The sequence below is a fragment of the Microcebus murinus genome, chromosome 24, assembly GCF_040939455.1.
Source record: "Microcebus murinus isolate Inina chromosome 24, M.murinus_Inina_mat1.0, whole genome shotgun sequence".
NCBI lineage: Eukaryota > Metazoa > Chordata > Mammalia > Primates > Cheirogaleidae > Microcebus > Microcebus murinus.
In genome coordinates, this window is record NC_134127.1 from 17,124,900 (window position 1) to 17,139,069 (window position 14,170).

Below are 14,170 nucleotides of genomic sequence, written 5' to 3' on the forward strand. Positions count from 1 at the left end.
CGAGGTGGACCCTTGTCTATTCCTTCGACCCCAACTTCATCATTTCAGACCCCACTCAAGCCCCTCTTGTTCATTCGTGAATTTCACAAATACTTCTTGGACACCTACGATATTCCGAGTGTTATTCTAGGTTCTGGGGATGCAGCAGTGATCAAAAATCCCTACTCTTTCTGGAGCTTCTTTTCTGAGGATGGGTTGTCAGTTGCAGATAATAACAAAATATGTAGAATATAGAATGTGTTTGATAGTGGTACGTGATATGAGAAAAATAAAAGAGAAGAGAACAGGGTGTAAGAGGGGAGAGGTGTAAGGTTTTAAGTGAAAACTAGCATTTTATGGAGAGGGACAGGGAGCCTTCCTGAGAAGGATCATGGTACAAAGACTGGAGGGGACGGAGCTGGCGTGTCTGGGGGAGACCCGAGTTCTCCTAGCCAGTGTGGGTGCAGAGGGGTGGGCAAGAGTGGGGAGAGAGAGGGGTGTGGGGATAATTGGAATGAGGGAGAGGAAACACCAGGTCATGCAGGGCCTTGTTGATCATGGCGAGGATGGTAGCTTTTACTCAGTGTAGAAACGGGGTCTCTTGGGGGTTCTGAGCTGGAGAATTCCATGATCTGTCCTACAGCATAAACAGGTCACTCTGTCTGCTATGTGAAAGATGGATTGAAGTGGGGCAACCTGACTACAGATGATGGGGACTGGGCCCAGGGTGGAAGCAGTGGAGCTGGTGAGATGTGCAAGGTTCTGGATCCATTTGGTGGAACCAAAGGGATTTTCTGACACTTCAGATATGGGGTAGAGAAAGGGGTCAATAGTGACTCTTAAGCATGTGGTCTGAACAACTGGACGGTTGCAGTTGCCACCAGAGAAGCTGATGAGGGCAAGGCATGGAGGAATAAGAAGCTCAATCTGGTGTGCAGCAGTTTGAATTGCTTATTAGATCTCCAACTGGAGCTGTTGAATAGGCAGTTTAAGACATGCATCCTCCGCACCCAGGAACTGCAGCAGTCTTGCCTTTCCTGGGATATCTCACTCTTTCATGTCTATGTGCCATTTGTACATGATCTTTTCATAACCTCTTTCTCTTCTTTACTTGCTTAAATGTATTTTCCCCCTTGGCCTGTACTTTACCACTTGGCGCATGTGTTGTCATTATTGATTTAACTGATTTGTTCCTTTACTATACTGTCCTGCTAGTAATCTTCAACATAATACCAGATATTAAATAAATCATCAAGAAGAGTTTATTGAATACTTGGAACCTATGAGAGCCGTAATCTCCTCTGTTCAGTGTGTAGATCTCTTGATATACGTTGCTGTTTCTCCTCTCCCATAAAAAGGGTTGGTTGGCACATATTGTTTTAACCAATGTGAATTAAATCCTATTTTTTTTGCTGTGCTTTTTTTCATATTCCCTTGGGCATGCAATTTATCAAGCATGAGTAATACCTGGCTTGCAGAGTCTCTAATGGCTTCCTTTTTATTATTGGATCAATGATTGTCTGAATTATTGAGAAAGGAAATACCTAGGAACACAATGCCCCCAAATTCCTCGAAAATGGCGTTAAAGAGAAAACACGGAAGTATAAAAACATTAATAATGAAATTGCCTTGAGCACTTGGATCCTTATTTACCGAAACTTGGAACCATTTTAAAAGTATATTTTCAGCAGCCAGTCACTTAGAAATGATGGTTTGGCCTCTGAATAATGAATGCATTTATTGTATCTTTCTTTAATATTTGACATATTTTAAAAGGCACATTAAGGAAAGACTAATTTTAACAAACTAATTCTCTGTTACACCTCTCTTGGGCCTAATTCAGTTAATGGCTATTTTGCCCATTTTTCCAGAGACTGTATAAGCTTTAATATAAATCTATCTTATAGATTTATAGAAATCTATCTTACAGATTTATATGCATCTATAAAATCTATATTAATTTATATAAATCTCTACTAAGGCTTTATATTTTATATTATGTCTATCTTTCTATCTACTAAATGAGCCCCTGCTACATAGTGTTTTCTTCTACACAATTTTCTTTCACTTAATATATCTTAAGCATGCTTAAAAATAGTAGCATGTAATAATAGCATGCATACTAGCAGATATCAATACACTTTTTATTAACAATAGCTCCATAATATCCTATTGTATAGATATACCATAATATAATTAAACAATATCCTACTATTGGGTATTTATTGTTGAACATTTGTGGCTGGAACAAAAATGTTTCAGGAAACAATTTTGCCCATCTGTATATGTATTTGCCCACTATGTATACAGACACATATAAACATAGATATATTAGCATTAGGTCCCTGTATGTACTTAATGGTACTATATCCATATGATACTTTTTAAAAGGGCATTATAACATAATTTTTGACATATAATTGATAACCCTGAGAAACCCACTAAGATGCACTCGTGTCCACAAACACGTGCTGCACAAAATTCAATCAGGACCTAGATTTCTATCATGAAGGTCTCATTAACAAAGCCAACCACACTCATTTCCGAGATTGCTATCTGGCCAAAAAACAAGTAGCAGATGCCGACCTTGCAAAGGTTAGCTTAACAGAGTTGAATTTGATTTAGAGTCAATCACGGCTTCCACAGCCATTCCGTGGGCCCAGCCATGACTGATGTCATCGTGTCACATTGCACGGGCTGATGCTGTGACATGACTCACACCTATGCTCTGAAAGACTCCATTGTCGCTTCGCTCCTGGGTGGAGTGGGATTTGACTCACTCACTGACTCAGTCCGCCAGCACACCCGCAATCTGCTGCTGGAACTTCCATGTGGGGACGTTAACTCCCTCATGTCCCTCCTGTCTAGCAAGTAGGGAAAAGTACAGAGATCCCCAATCCATGACGGCCTTTTGCTGTGAGAGCCCCACTGCAGAATCCAATTATTGGGGTTCCCCATCATCTCTCCTTCCACCTACAAGCCCATCAAAATTTATTCATGTTTGTTACTTATTAATGGCACTTTAAATGCAGAGGGGTCATTTAAGAATAATTCATCAAGCGTGGCATGGGTCATACTGTGACTAAGCATTGCAGTTAAATTTATGCCCTTAATTATGGATATATAATGTGTTTGCAAATAAATGGTGAGCACAGTTCAAGTCTGAATCCCTCCTCGCTAGGGAGATGGCAGTTTTGCAGAGTGGGGCAGCAGGCTGCATACTCTGGTTGGGTTCTTTATCCTCCGTTAAAGCTCCATGTTTTCCTCTTTGCTTCCAGAATCATTTCTTTACAGGGTTTGGTTGACATGGTCATGCCTGTTATCAGAAAAATTCCTTGCTTCAATCCTTAGTCTTTTAATTTATTCCTCTGCATTCTCCTTTCTTTCAAGAGATGCTATTGCTTCTCTCCAAACATTTCATTTTTTTCCCTTATTTCCCATGTGGTGCCAGTGTTGGCATTGAATCAATGTCCATTTCATGTTTTCCAGGTCTTTCTGTCTCGCCAGAGATTTTTCTGGCTCTTTCCATGGTGGGAGAAGCTATTTCTCTGCCATTCGCTAGTGGATCAGGAAAGACCAGCCTCTTCCCTCTTAAAAATCCTGTGCAGCACACTCGAGTTGTACTGAGCTGAGCTTTGGGATGTTAGCAGCTGGGAGGGGTGAAGCAGACATGCTCCCGTTGTGTAGGTGAAGCAGGAGGGAGGCATGTTCATTGCATCGTCTGGATAGAATGTTGTCACAGGTGGGACTGAGATGAGAAGGCTGTGATCTTGTTCCTTGGGGTGGTGCTTATGCTGAGCTATGCTTTTGGGGTTTAGCTACTTTTCCCAAAGTCTTCCCAAATTGACCAGAGAGAAGCATAATATACCATTGGCAGGAACCGTTTTTTTATTCCAACCTTATTCCTTCATTTTATGCTTTGAAAGTAAAACTGGCCAAGGAAACCAATGGCACAGATGTGCTATGTCCCGACACACCTTGACTGTTGCTCTCTTGTGAAGCTCAGTTTAGGGGAAGGAAATCTTAACAGGAGACAGAAGGCCTGGGCTCCAGCTTCGATTGTGCCATTTGCTAGCTGCATGGCCTCAGGCAAGTGATTTAAACCCTCTTGCCCTCCTATTAATAGATGGTCCGAATTGCCTGGAAGGCAGAAGTCTTCTCACAGTCCCTTCTCTTTCCATTATCTATGAACCATTCAGTTTAGTTTATTATTGCCTTCATTCTACCAAGAAAAAAATAAATGGAAGTTCAAATAAGTGATCACCCAAGCCCCTTGAAGTACAGAAGATACATTTATGGAAAAGCCACTAGAAGTCAAATGACATAAGTCAGACCAGATGGCCCTCCCAACATATAGCGGCTTGTATGTTATTTTTTTCAGAAAGACCTTCTTGGATGACCCCAGTTGCTTTCACATCACTCGTTCTTACATCATTGCATAGTGCTATATGGTTTGAATGTATTCCCGAAAGTTCATGTGTTATAAACTTAATCTGCAATGCAGCAGTGCTGGGAGGTGAGGCCTAACAGATGATTAGGTCAATCCAGGCTCTGCCCTCATGCATGGATCAATGTTGCTATTGTAGGGGTGGGTTGGTTATCTCAAGAGTAGGTTTGTTATAAAAGCAAGTCTGGCCTTTCCCTCTTGCTCTCTCGAGCTCTCTGGTCCTTCTGCCTTGCACCGTGCGATGACACAGCAAGAAGGCCCTTGACGGATGCCAGCACCTTGATATTGGACTTACCAGGCTCCAGAACTGTGGGAAATAAATTACTTCATTTTTTTAAATAAATTATCCAGGCTGTGATATTTTGTTATGGCAACTAAAATGGACTTGGGGCCGGGTGTGGTGGCTCACGCCTGTAATCCTAGCTCTCTGGGAGGCCGAGGCGGGTGGATTGCTCAAGGTCGGGAGTTCAAAACCAGCCTGAGCAAGAGCAAGACCCCATCTCTACTATAAATAGAAAGAAACTAATTGGCCAACTAATATATATAGAAAAAATTAGCCGGGCATGGTGGCGCATGCCTGTAGTCCCAGCTACTCGGGAGGCTGACGCAGGAGGATTGCTTGAGCCCAGGAGTTTGAGGTTGCTGTGAGCTAGGCTGACGCCACGGCACTCACTCTAGCCTGGACAACAAAGCGAGACTCTGTCTTAAAAAAAATAAATAAATAAATAAATAAATAAATAAATAAAATGGACTTGGACATGTAGCATTTACCGCAAATTGCCATGGTCCTATTTATTAATATTTATTTGTTTTAATCATCACATGTCTTTTTATCTGTCTCTGGCCATTGGCCCCCTCTGTGCTCTTCTACCCCAATTTAAGTTCCATGAGAGCAGGACTTTGCCTGCTCCAGCTTTGGCTATATCCCAGCACATAGGCTATCTCTTGGCATACAGGAGTTGCTCAATAAATGCTTGTGAAATGAATGAATGCTAACTCCATCCTGGGTGGGAGGGAGGACACAGAGCCGTGCCTTGCTAATTCCACCACTTCAGCTATCTTCAGTTTGAGGCTATACGGCATGAAGTGATCATCCCCTCTTTTGTCACAAGAACACTGCTGTTCTCATTTTTAAAACCAAATTGAAGTATATTAATAAAATAAGAGACTTTTTTCCTTATATTCTCTTTAAAGAACTCCTTTCTTCAACAAATTGTTCACATTTTCCTTTCTAACTGCTTAATTGGTTTATCACTAATAAAGTAAACATTACATCCTAGGTAATTCTTGTTTTTCTTTCTCTCTCTGCCCTTACCCTTGGCCAAGCCTGAGGGTCCCCATGTGCTGGAGCAGAGATGCTGGGAAAAGCCATTTAGAGTCGCCCACCCAACTGCAACAGGCTTTTCTTTTGTTTGTTGAACCAATGGCAATCATCATGAAAGAGAACTCCTGAGAATAACCACTGTTGTCTAAAAAAAAAGTTGATGTTTGAATTCATAGTTTATTAATGTATTATAGTTTTGAGAACCATCTCTTTTACCAGCTGTCATTGGCCCTTTACTATGAGAAAAAACACAATACTTTTAACCAAGGAAAATCTTACCTTGTTATGAAGTATGGAAGGAAAGGAAGGAAGGAAAGAAGGAAGGAAGGAAGGAAGGAAGGAAGGAAGGAAGGAAGGAAGGAAGGAAGGAAGGAAGGGAGGGAGGGAGGGAGGGAGGGAGGGAGGGAGGGAGGGAGGGAAAGATGGCAGATGCAAAGGAAGGAATTCAAAGGCTTAGGGAAGCAGACATGCTAGAGTGGGTACATTCCACCCAACTATGGCAGCACAGTCTACAATATGAGGTCAAGGTGAAGTGTGATGGAAAGTGGTGTGTGCCCCAGGTGTCCCCTTCTGGACCAGGGTACCCATTCCCCTAGCTGGCAGAAGTGTCAGCTGGCAGCTCACAATTGAGTCTCTCCCCTGGAATTGTTTAGCTGCTGCCTAGCCCAAGGTCAAGTTCCCATCCCAGGGACAGCCCCCATCCAGAGATCGGCTGGTGCTGGGTACAGACTCAGTCCTCTTGCTTCAATCAGGACAACTGAAGGGCTTTTCAGCTCCATGATCCCAGTAGGGTTAGCTGAGGGCTCTGCATGACCACATCACAATTCAACTTCCCCCTGTATCCAGGCCTGCAGCCTGCGCTCCCTTCACAGGTGTATTCCTGAGAGCACTATGGATAAACAGGTCTCAGGACCTGTTCTGGAAGCCTACCTAAGACAATCAGTATTGTCCTCATCCCACGGAGCCTGGCTATGTGCGAGAGTGGTGAAAACAATATTTGTAAGTCCATCCTCTACAGACCTGACTGCTCTGAAAGCGCCATAAACCACACCCAATTTCCGTGTGCTTTGAATCAGTTTTAACAATGAATTTAAGAACATCTGACCTTTAATAGCCCCATGCATGCTTACATTTGCTAATTGAAAGACCGCCCGAAACTAAAGAGGCTTTGCACACCAAAGCCCTCTCGCATATCAGAAACAAAGGGATCTCAAGAGATTTCGGTTTTACAAAGGCACATTCATGCTTGGGAATTCATGGGTTTAGCATTTTCAATTAGGTCATTTCGTATCTTTCGGTTTTAGATGGGAGGGCTGAGAACGTGCAAGGATGGTCATGGAACATTAATTGGAAATAATGGAGCTTTCTCGGGTACCTCTGAAACCACTCCAAGAGAGACGGTTGATTTAAAACCCATGCAATGTGCACTGTGCCTGGCAACCTTCTGTAATTAGATTATCTGGGACTAAACGTGAAGAGTTAAGTAATTTCTTAACACAATGCAAAACAAATTCTCATGATGATGTGTCCGAGAGGAGAACTAGCAGTCGTGCTTCTACTTTAATCTGAAAGGCTTTGGCAACCTTGACTCCAGCTGGGGTAGAAAGGACTCCATTGAAGCGGAGCAGATATTGCTCTAAGGGCTGCTGGCCGGGCCACAGCTGAGTGGGTGCATTGTTTGATGACCTGTCCAGTACTATCGCTGCTGTGCAAACAGAGAAAGTGTGATTGCTGTTGCTTTTGATGGAGGTACAGTCACAGTCAGGGCTAATTTAATTTCCTTCATGCTGACAAACTGAACAGAGAAGTCAAGACTTGGGGACAAAGGCACGTGAGGTCATAGCTTCCAGTGGCCCCAGACCTAGCATCTGAGTACAGCTGGAGCTGTCTAGATCTGGCACCATGAAAGAAGTAAAGCTGAAGAGCTAAGGCAACAGAACTTCCTTCCATGGAAGGAAGTTTTCCATTTTCATCTAGAAAATGAAAAGGCAACTCACAGAACTGGAGATAAGATTTGCAAATCACTTATCTGACGAGGGACTGGTATCCAGAATACATAAGGAACTCTTACAACTCAGTAATAAAGAAACAAATAACCAAATTAAAAATGAGCAACGACTTCAAATAGAAATTTCTCTAAAGAAAAGATACCAAATAACCAATAAATACATGAAAAGATGCTTAATAACACTAACCATTAGGGAAATGCAAATCAAAACCACAAGGAGATACCCATAGGATGAGTAGAATCAAGAAGACATATGAGGCCGGGCGCTGTGGCTCACGCCTGTAATCCTAGTTCTTGGGAGGCCGAGGCGGGCGGATTGCTCAAGGTCAGGAGTTCAAAACCAGCCTGAGCAAGAGCGAGACCCCGTCTCTACTATAAATAGAAAGAAATTAATTGGCCAACTGATATATATATAAAAAATTAGCCGGGCATGGTGGCGCATGCCTGTAGTCCCAGCTACTCGGGAGGCTGAGGCAGAAGGATCACTCAAGCCCAGGAGTTTGAGGTTGCTGTGAGCTAGGCTGACGCCACGGCACTCACTCTAGCCTGGACAACAAAGCAAGACTCTGTCTCAAAAAAAAAAAAAAAAAAAAAAAAGAAGACATATGATAACAAATGCTGGTGGGGATGTGGAGACATTGGGAATCTCGTACGTTGCTGATGAGAAAGAATATAAAATGGTGCATCTGCTTTGGAAAACAGTTTGGCAGTTCTTCAAAAGGTTAAACGTCGAGTTAGCACAGGACCCAGAAATTCTGCTCCTAGGTATATACCCATGAGAAATGAAAACATATGTTCACACAAAATCTTGTACATAAATGTTCATAGTGGCATGATTCGTAACAGCCAAAAAGCGAAAACAACCCAAATGTCCATCAACTAATGAATGGAGAAACAAAATATGGTATATCCAAACCATGGGATATTATTCAGCCATAAAGATATGTAAAGTACTGACACATGCTACGACATGGATGAGTCTTAAAAAACATATGCTAAATGAAAGAAAGAAGTTGCAAAAGACCACAGATTGTATGATTTCATTTCTATGCAATGCCCAGAATAGACAAATCTATAGAAATAGAAAGTAGATTAGTGGTTGTCTAGGGTGAGAGGGTAGTTAACAGGGAGAGGCTTCTAATGGGGTTTCTCTGTGAGGTGATAAAGATGTTCTAAATTCAGACTGTGGTAATAGCTTCACAATTCTGAATATATTAAAGCCACTGACTTGTACACTTTAAGTGAGTGAATTTTCTCATATGTGAACTATATCTCAGCAGTGATGTTAAAAAAGTTTTCAGGCCAGGTGCGGTGGCTCATGCCTGTAATCCTAGCACTCTGGGAGGCCGAGGTGGGTGGATTGCTCGAGGTCAGGAGTTCGAAAACAGGCTGAGCAAGAGCGAGACCCCATCTCTACTATAAATAGAAAGAAATTTATTGGCCAACTAATATATAGAAAAAATGAGCCGGGCATGGTGGTGCATGCCTGTAGTCCCAGCTACTCGGGAGGCTGAGGCAGGAGGATCGCTTGAGCCCAGGAGTTGGAGGTTGCTGTGAGCTAGGCTGACGCCACAGCACTCACTCTAGCCTGGGCAACAAAGTGAGACTCTGTCTCAAAAAAAAAAAAAAAAGTTTTCAGAAAAAAACTTCATCCCATTTCAGAAAAAAACTCCCATCCCATGTTCCCTCCTTTTCTTCTCCAAGCCTGGGCCAGGCATGGAAAGGTGCTGCTCATTCCCAGTGCCCTGGGGGAAAGCCACATGGTATCCTATAGCTGATCTGGGTTCCACTCCACCTGTGTATATTGTTCATGCAGGCGAGAGCTCCATGTCTGACAGCTCCTCAACCGGAACATTTATAAGGATGGACAATCAGTGTGAAAGCTTTTTGAGGGCTTTGGCGGTACCTTGGCTACAACACTGACTCTGCCCTTGGATCTGCTTCTTTTCCATCCCATAATCTTCACTTTGGGGTGGATTGTATTATTTTTTAGCAAATATTCCCTCTGTCCTCTGAGCCTGTCCTACCCCCACCCCCAGGAGGAATATATTTCCAAGTGAAGCTGGGTTTGGTTGGGTGACTTGCTTTGGTTAATGGAAGGAAGGAAGTAGTGACTCCTACTATTCATAGTAGCAGTGTATCCATCCACTATGGGAAGTGCATACTCCAAACAGAGGTATCTCCTCCAGCCTGAGTCCAAGACTGGAAACACGGGGACACACCCCCAGCTAACCCCAGCCTGGAGCTGTGCTACCCCATACTGCCCATGACCTCCAAAGAAGTAAATGATTGTTACTTTAATGCACTGATTGTTTTTTAAAACACAGCATTATCATAGTGAAAGTTGACTAATACAGTCATTTTGTTTATTCAGAAAAAATATTTGGAGCATTAACATGCTCAGATTCTGTGGCTGTTCTTTAGTAAATAAGACTGAATGGCAGGCACTTCAGAGTCTAGAAGGTAAGACAGGAAAAAAACACAAGTAACCAATGTACAAAATGTGTGGTGAGTGATATGAGAAATATAAAGCATGATAAGAGTAGAAAGATTATTTCTGGCTCAGAGCAATCACAGAGCTTCTTGGAAGAGTTGACATTTGAGGTGGGGTCTTAAAGATATATATATATATATATATGCACACACACACCGTATATATATTATTCTTGAACTGTTTATTCCATAATCAGTTATTTTAGAGGAGGAAAATTCCTCTATAGATAGAAAGCAAAACTCCATAGATAGAAAGCAAAAAAAAAAAAAAAATACAATTTAACACAATATATCTAGTTATTAACATAGGTACGCAGGTACAATACAATATAGAATAAGATGAAGGTAGCTTAAGATGCTAATTTAATTTCATAAGTTGAACCCTAATATAAAGTTATTTGGGACCATAGGTTTCTCGTTGTTTATAAGCATTTTCTTCTTCTTGTCTATTTGTGGATACACTGCTTTGTCTGTTTGTTTATTTCTGTAGGGCAAGCTCCCACCAGCAGTGCTTGGCAAAGGTCAGGGAATTACTTTGTCCTGAGCTCAGAGGAGCTTCGTGGCAGGTAGATAAATCAAGACAGAAGAGAATCCCGTCTAAGGAAAGAGTTCAGAGAGGAGGCTGGCTCATCAGAAAGCTGTCTCATGATATTAGTATTAAAAGAGACCTTCAAATACCCTAATCTCTCCCCATCATTGCACTGGAAAGGCAAGGAGGCTCAGAGAAGCTGAGGAACCCCCTTAAAGTCACATAGCCTATTGGTGGCAGCTCCAGGGCTTGGGGACAGGTCTCCTAATTCTCCACTGTGTTCTTATTATATATTTTTTTCTAACAATTATAACTCTAGTCATATTTTTTCCTACCTTGCCTTGTGGTGAGTCCCATTTAAAAACTGAATGCAAAAGTGAGTAGGTTAGGGCCCAAGTCACAAGTGTCTATAGGGTCTAGACAGTTCAATGCACCTGGACCAAAGAGAGCAGCTACAAGTCTATTTGGGCAGACTTGTGGCCAGAACTTACGATGATTTTTTTTTTCAAGGTGAATAATATTTTGAGACAAGACTATTGGAGTGGGAAAGACCTTTACAAACAAGAGGGGACAGTGTGGTAAAGACAGAGAAATGGGAACTTAGACAAAAGCCAGTAATGTGATTTAGGGACATAGGAACGCTGGCTTGGTCAAGATAAAGGGGTGTGTCCTGCAGCCCATGGGGCAATAGGGATGGATTTGACCCCATAGGTTCCAGGGAGGTCCACACCCAAGGTGGGATTGTTCTCCCAGGTGGGATTGTTCTCCCTGGATCGCACTGTAGGACAGAGAACTAGAGGATGCATGCTTTCCCCAGACACTACTCCTGCCTCGGCTCTGGTGCTAGACAAATCTCTGAAATTGACATCATCCTTTGGGGAGAGGAAGAAGGGGGCAGGGAAAATCCTAAAATAACTGGAAAATCCTTGCAGTGATAGGTGTACTTGGAATTGACTAGACTTTCTGACTTCAGGGAGAATGGAGGTTTAAGATAGATCTCAGGTTTAAATATAGAAAAATATAGGCAGATTTCTCTATACTTAAGCCTGTGCCTATAAAAAAGTCACACTCACTGCACACACAGGAAGGCTATTCCAAATGAGGCTATATATCTTAGAAAGCCAGGTGCTTGGGTTCTTGCCCAGATGTCTTGTTTCTTTAGATAGCTGTTCTATTTCATTCCATTCGCTAAAAGAAAGCCCTGTGAGTTTTCCATACATTGCACAATGACTAAGACCTCGGCAGAAACACCAACCCTAGAAGAAAAATCAACACACTTGTTTTTTTCTACATTGAAGGTATGCTTTGGAAATGTGGAATTTCCTCCCAAATGTTTCTATTAAAACATCCCTACCCACAAACTTCACCTTGTTTAAAAAAACACATTTGTAATAGGGGAAAGCTGAATATACCTTCATCGCCATATATTGAACAGAACCCAAAAATACATTGAAAAGACTCAAAACCATTGGTGACATTATTTAGGTAATTTTGACAGTTTAGTATTTAATTTTTACTTAAGTAAATCTTCATGAAATCAAAATAATAGGAAAATATATCCTCCATTTCTTGCAGTTCAATTATAGGATAACCAGCAGGTCTCTAGAACGTTACAGTACATTCTATTGCAGCAACGGGTTTAAGGAAACTGACTTTGGCATCTGTGACAAACTCCACTGGGAGCCTGTGTGCCACTTTTGGCTCTACCAATAATTCCCAGTGGGGCTTGGGCAAGTCCCCAGTGGCTACTCGACCTCATTTTATCTTCCTTAAAATGAGGGGACCTTTAGCTTTCATACTCTTTGTTTGGTTGTAATTTTTTTTCATGAAACTTCTAGATTCACTGCTTAACAATTAAATCTTTTAGAATTTAAATTTTTTCCCTCCTAACAGCATGTGTTTTGACCAAAGTCCATTAAAGCTAATTTATCTATCTTCCTAAAGATTGATTCAGAATTTATCTTTATACTTAAATGTACACAAAGATGTTGTTCATGCTGGAGGAACTGTATTATTCTATGCAGGCGTTTGCTCAGATCAAGTAATCTGGCTCATTGATTGCAAAGGACTATGAATCAATCCAGAAGGAAAAGTATTATCCGTTGGAAGGAGAGAGCATGATTTTCCATTTGGAAGAGAACAGGCACATTCCAGCAGAGACTGCCCAGTACAAACCATTGCCTAATCTCTTTATTTCCATACCAATCGTTTTATTGGCAGATTTATGAAGGTAGGGTTGTGTTTGGGGGCAGTTTGTAGTTTCGGTAGTTAGCTTTCAATCATGATTTTGCTGAATATAGCACTCAGAAATGAATTGCAATCAGTGAAATTCTGGAAGAAACACAACATGCCAGGAAGGAGTGCCACAACATCACAAAGACAGTGGAAACCAGAAAGAAAAATTAGATGATTTTAAAAGATCCCAGAAAAGATATTTAATAGCATCTGATGTTTGAATGGAGAAAGGTATTTAATTAGCAGTAAAATATGATATAAAAACAAAAAGTAAATAGAAAATAAGAAGAAAGGGATGAATTTGGAGAACTGGAAGTGAACAGTAGAAAATGAGAAATTATTCGTCTGAAGAACTTGTACCCAAGAAAAGTAATCTGAAAAAATTTCATTTTTCTTCCATGGTGAAATACACACACACACAAATAGAAAAAACTTCATAAAATCAAATATCCTTTTCATCAGCATAGTTGACTTAAACCTGGGTAACTATATTTGTTTTTATCTTGGTTGTTTATTGAATCCAGGACTAGGTGGTTATAGTATTTAAATAATTTTTAAATATATTCAAGTGGCAGACAGCTAAATAAAAAAATGAATTTTCCTTAGACAACGTATACATGTATAAATTAATTAGCAGAAGCTTAAAAAAAGGATATGGAACTAAAGAAAACTCTTGAACTTTTCTCCAAAACATTACTTTTCCGAGGTCCATTCAAATAGAGCATCCAAATTAAACATAAACAAACTCATATGAATATAACATTAAAGATTATCTGTCACCATACATAGCTATCAGATTAAAAAATGTCAGTCAAACAATTATGCCAAGATTCTTAAAGCATTAAATTCCAGGCCACATTGAATATTTTGAAGAAAATTTGAGGAGTACTAGAAACATCTTCATTATGATGAGTAAACAGAATAACCAAAATAAATTTAATGATTAAATATTTTTCTAGAAAGTTCTTTCTCAATGAGTGCTTAAACTTGTGCTACTATTGATTTATTAATAAAGAATTTCACATTTAAATTTGTTGGTGCCTTTAAACAAATAAAATAACTTGAGGAAAGGAATCCAAAGTGTATGCATGTAGACTGCTTGAATTTTTCTTATCGTATAAGAAAGAGGTATATTCAAAGCAGGACTCAGCCAGG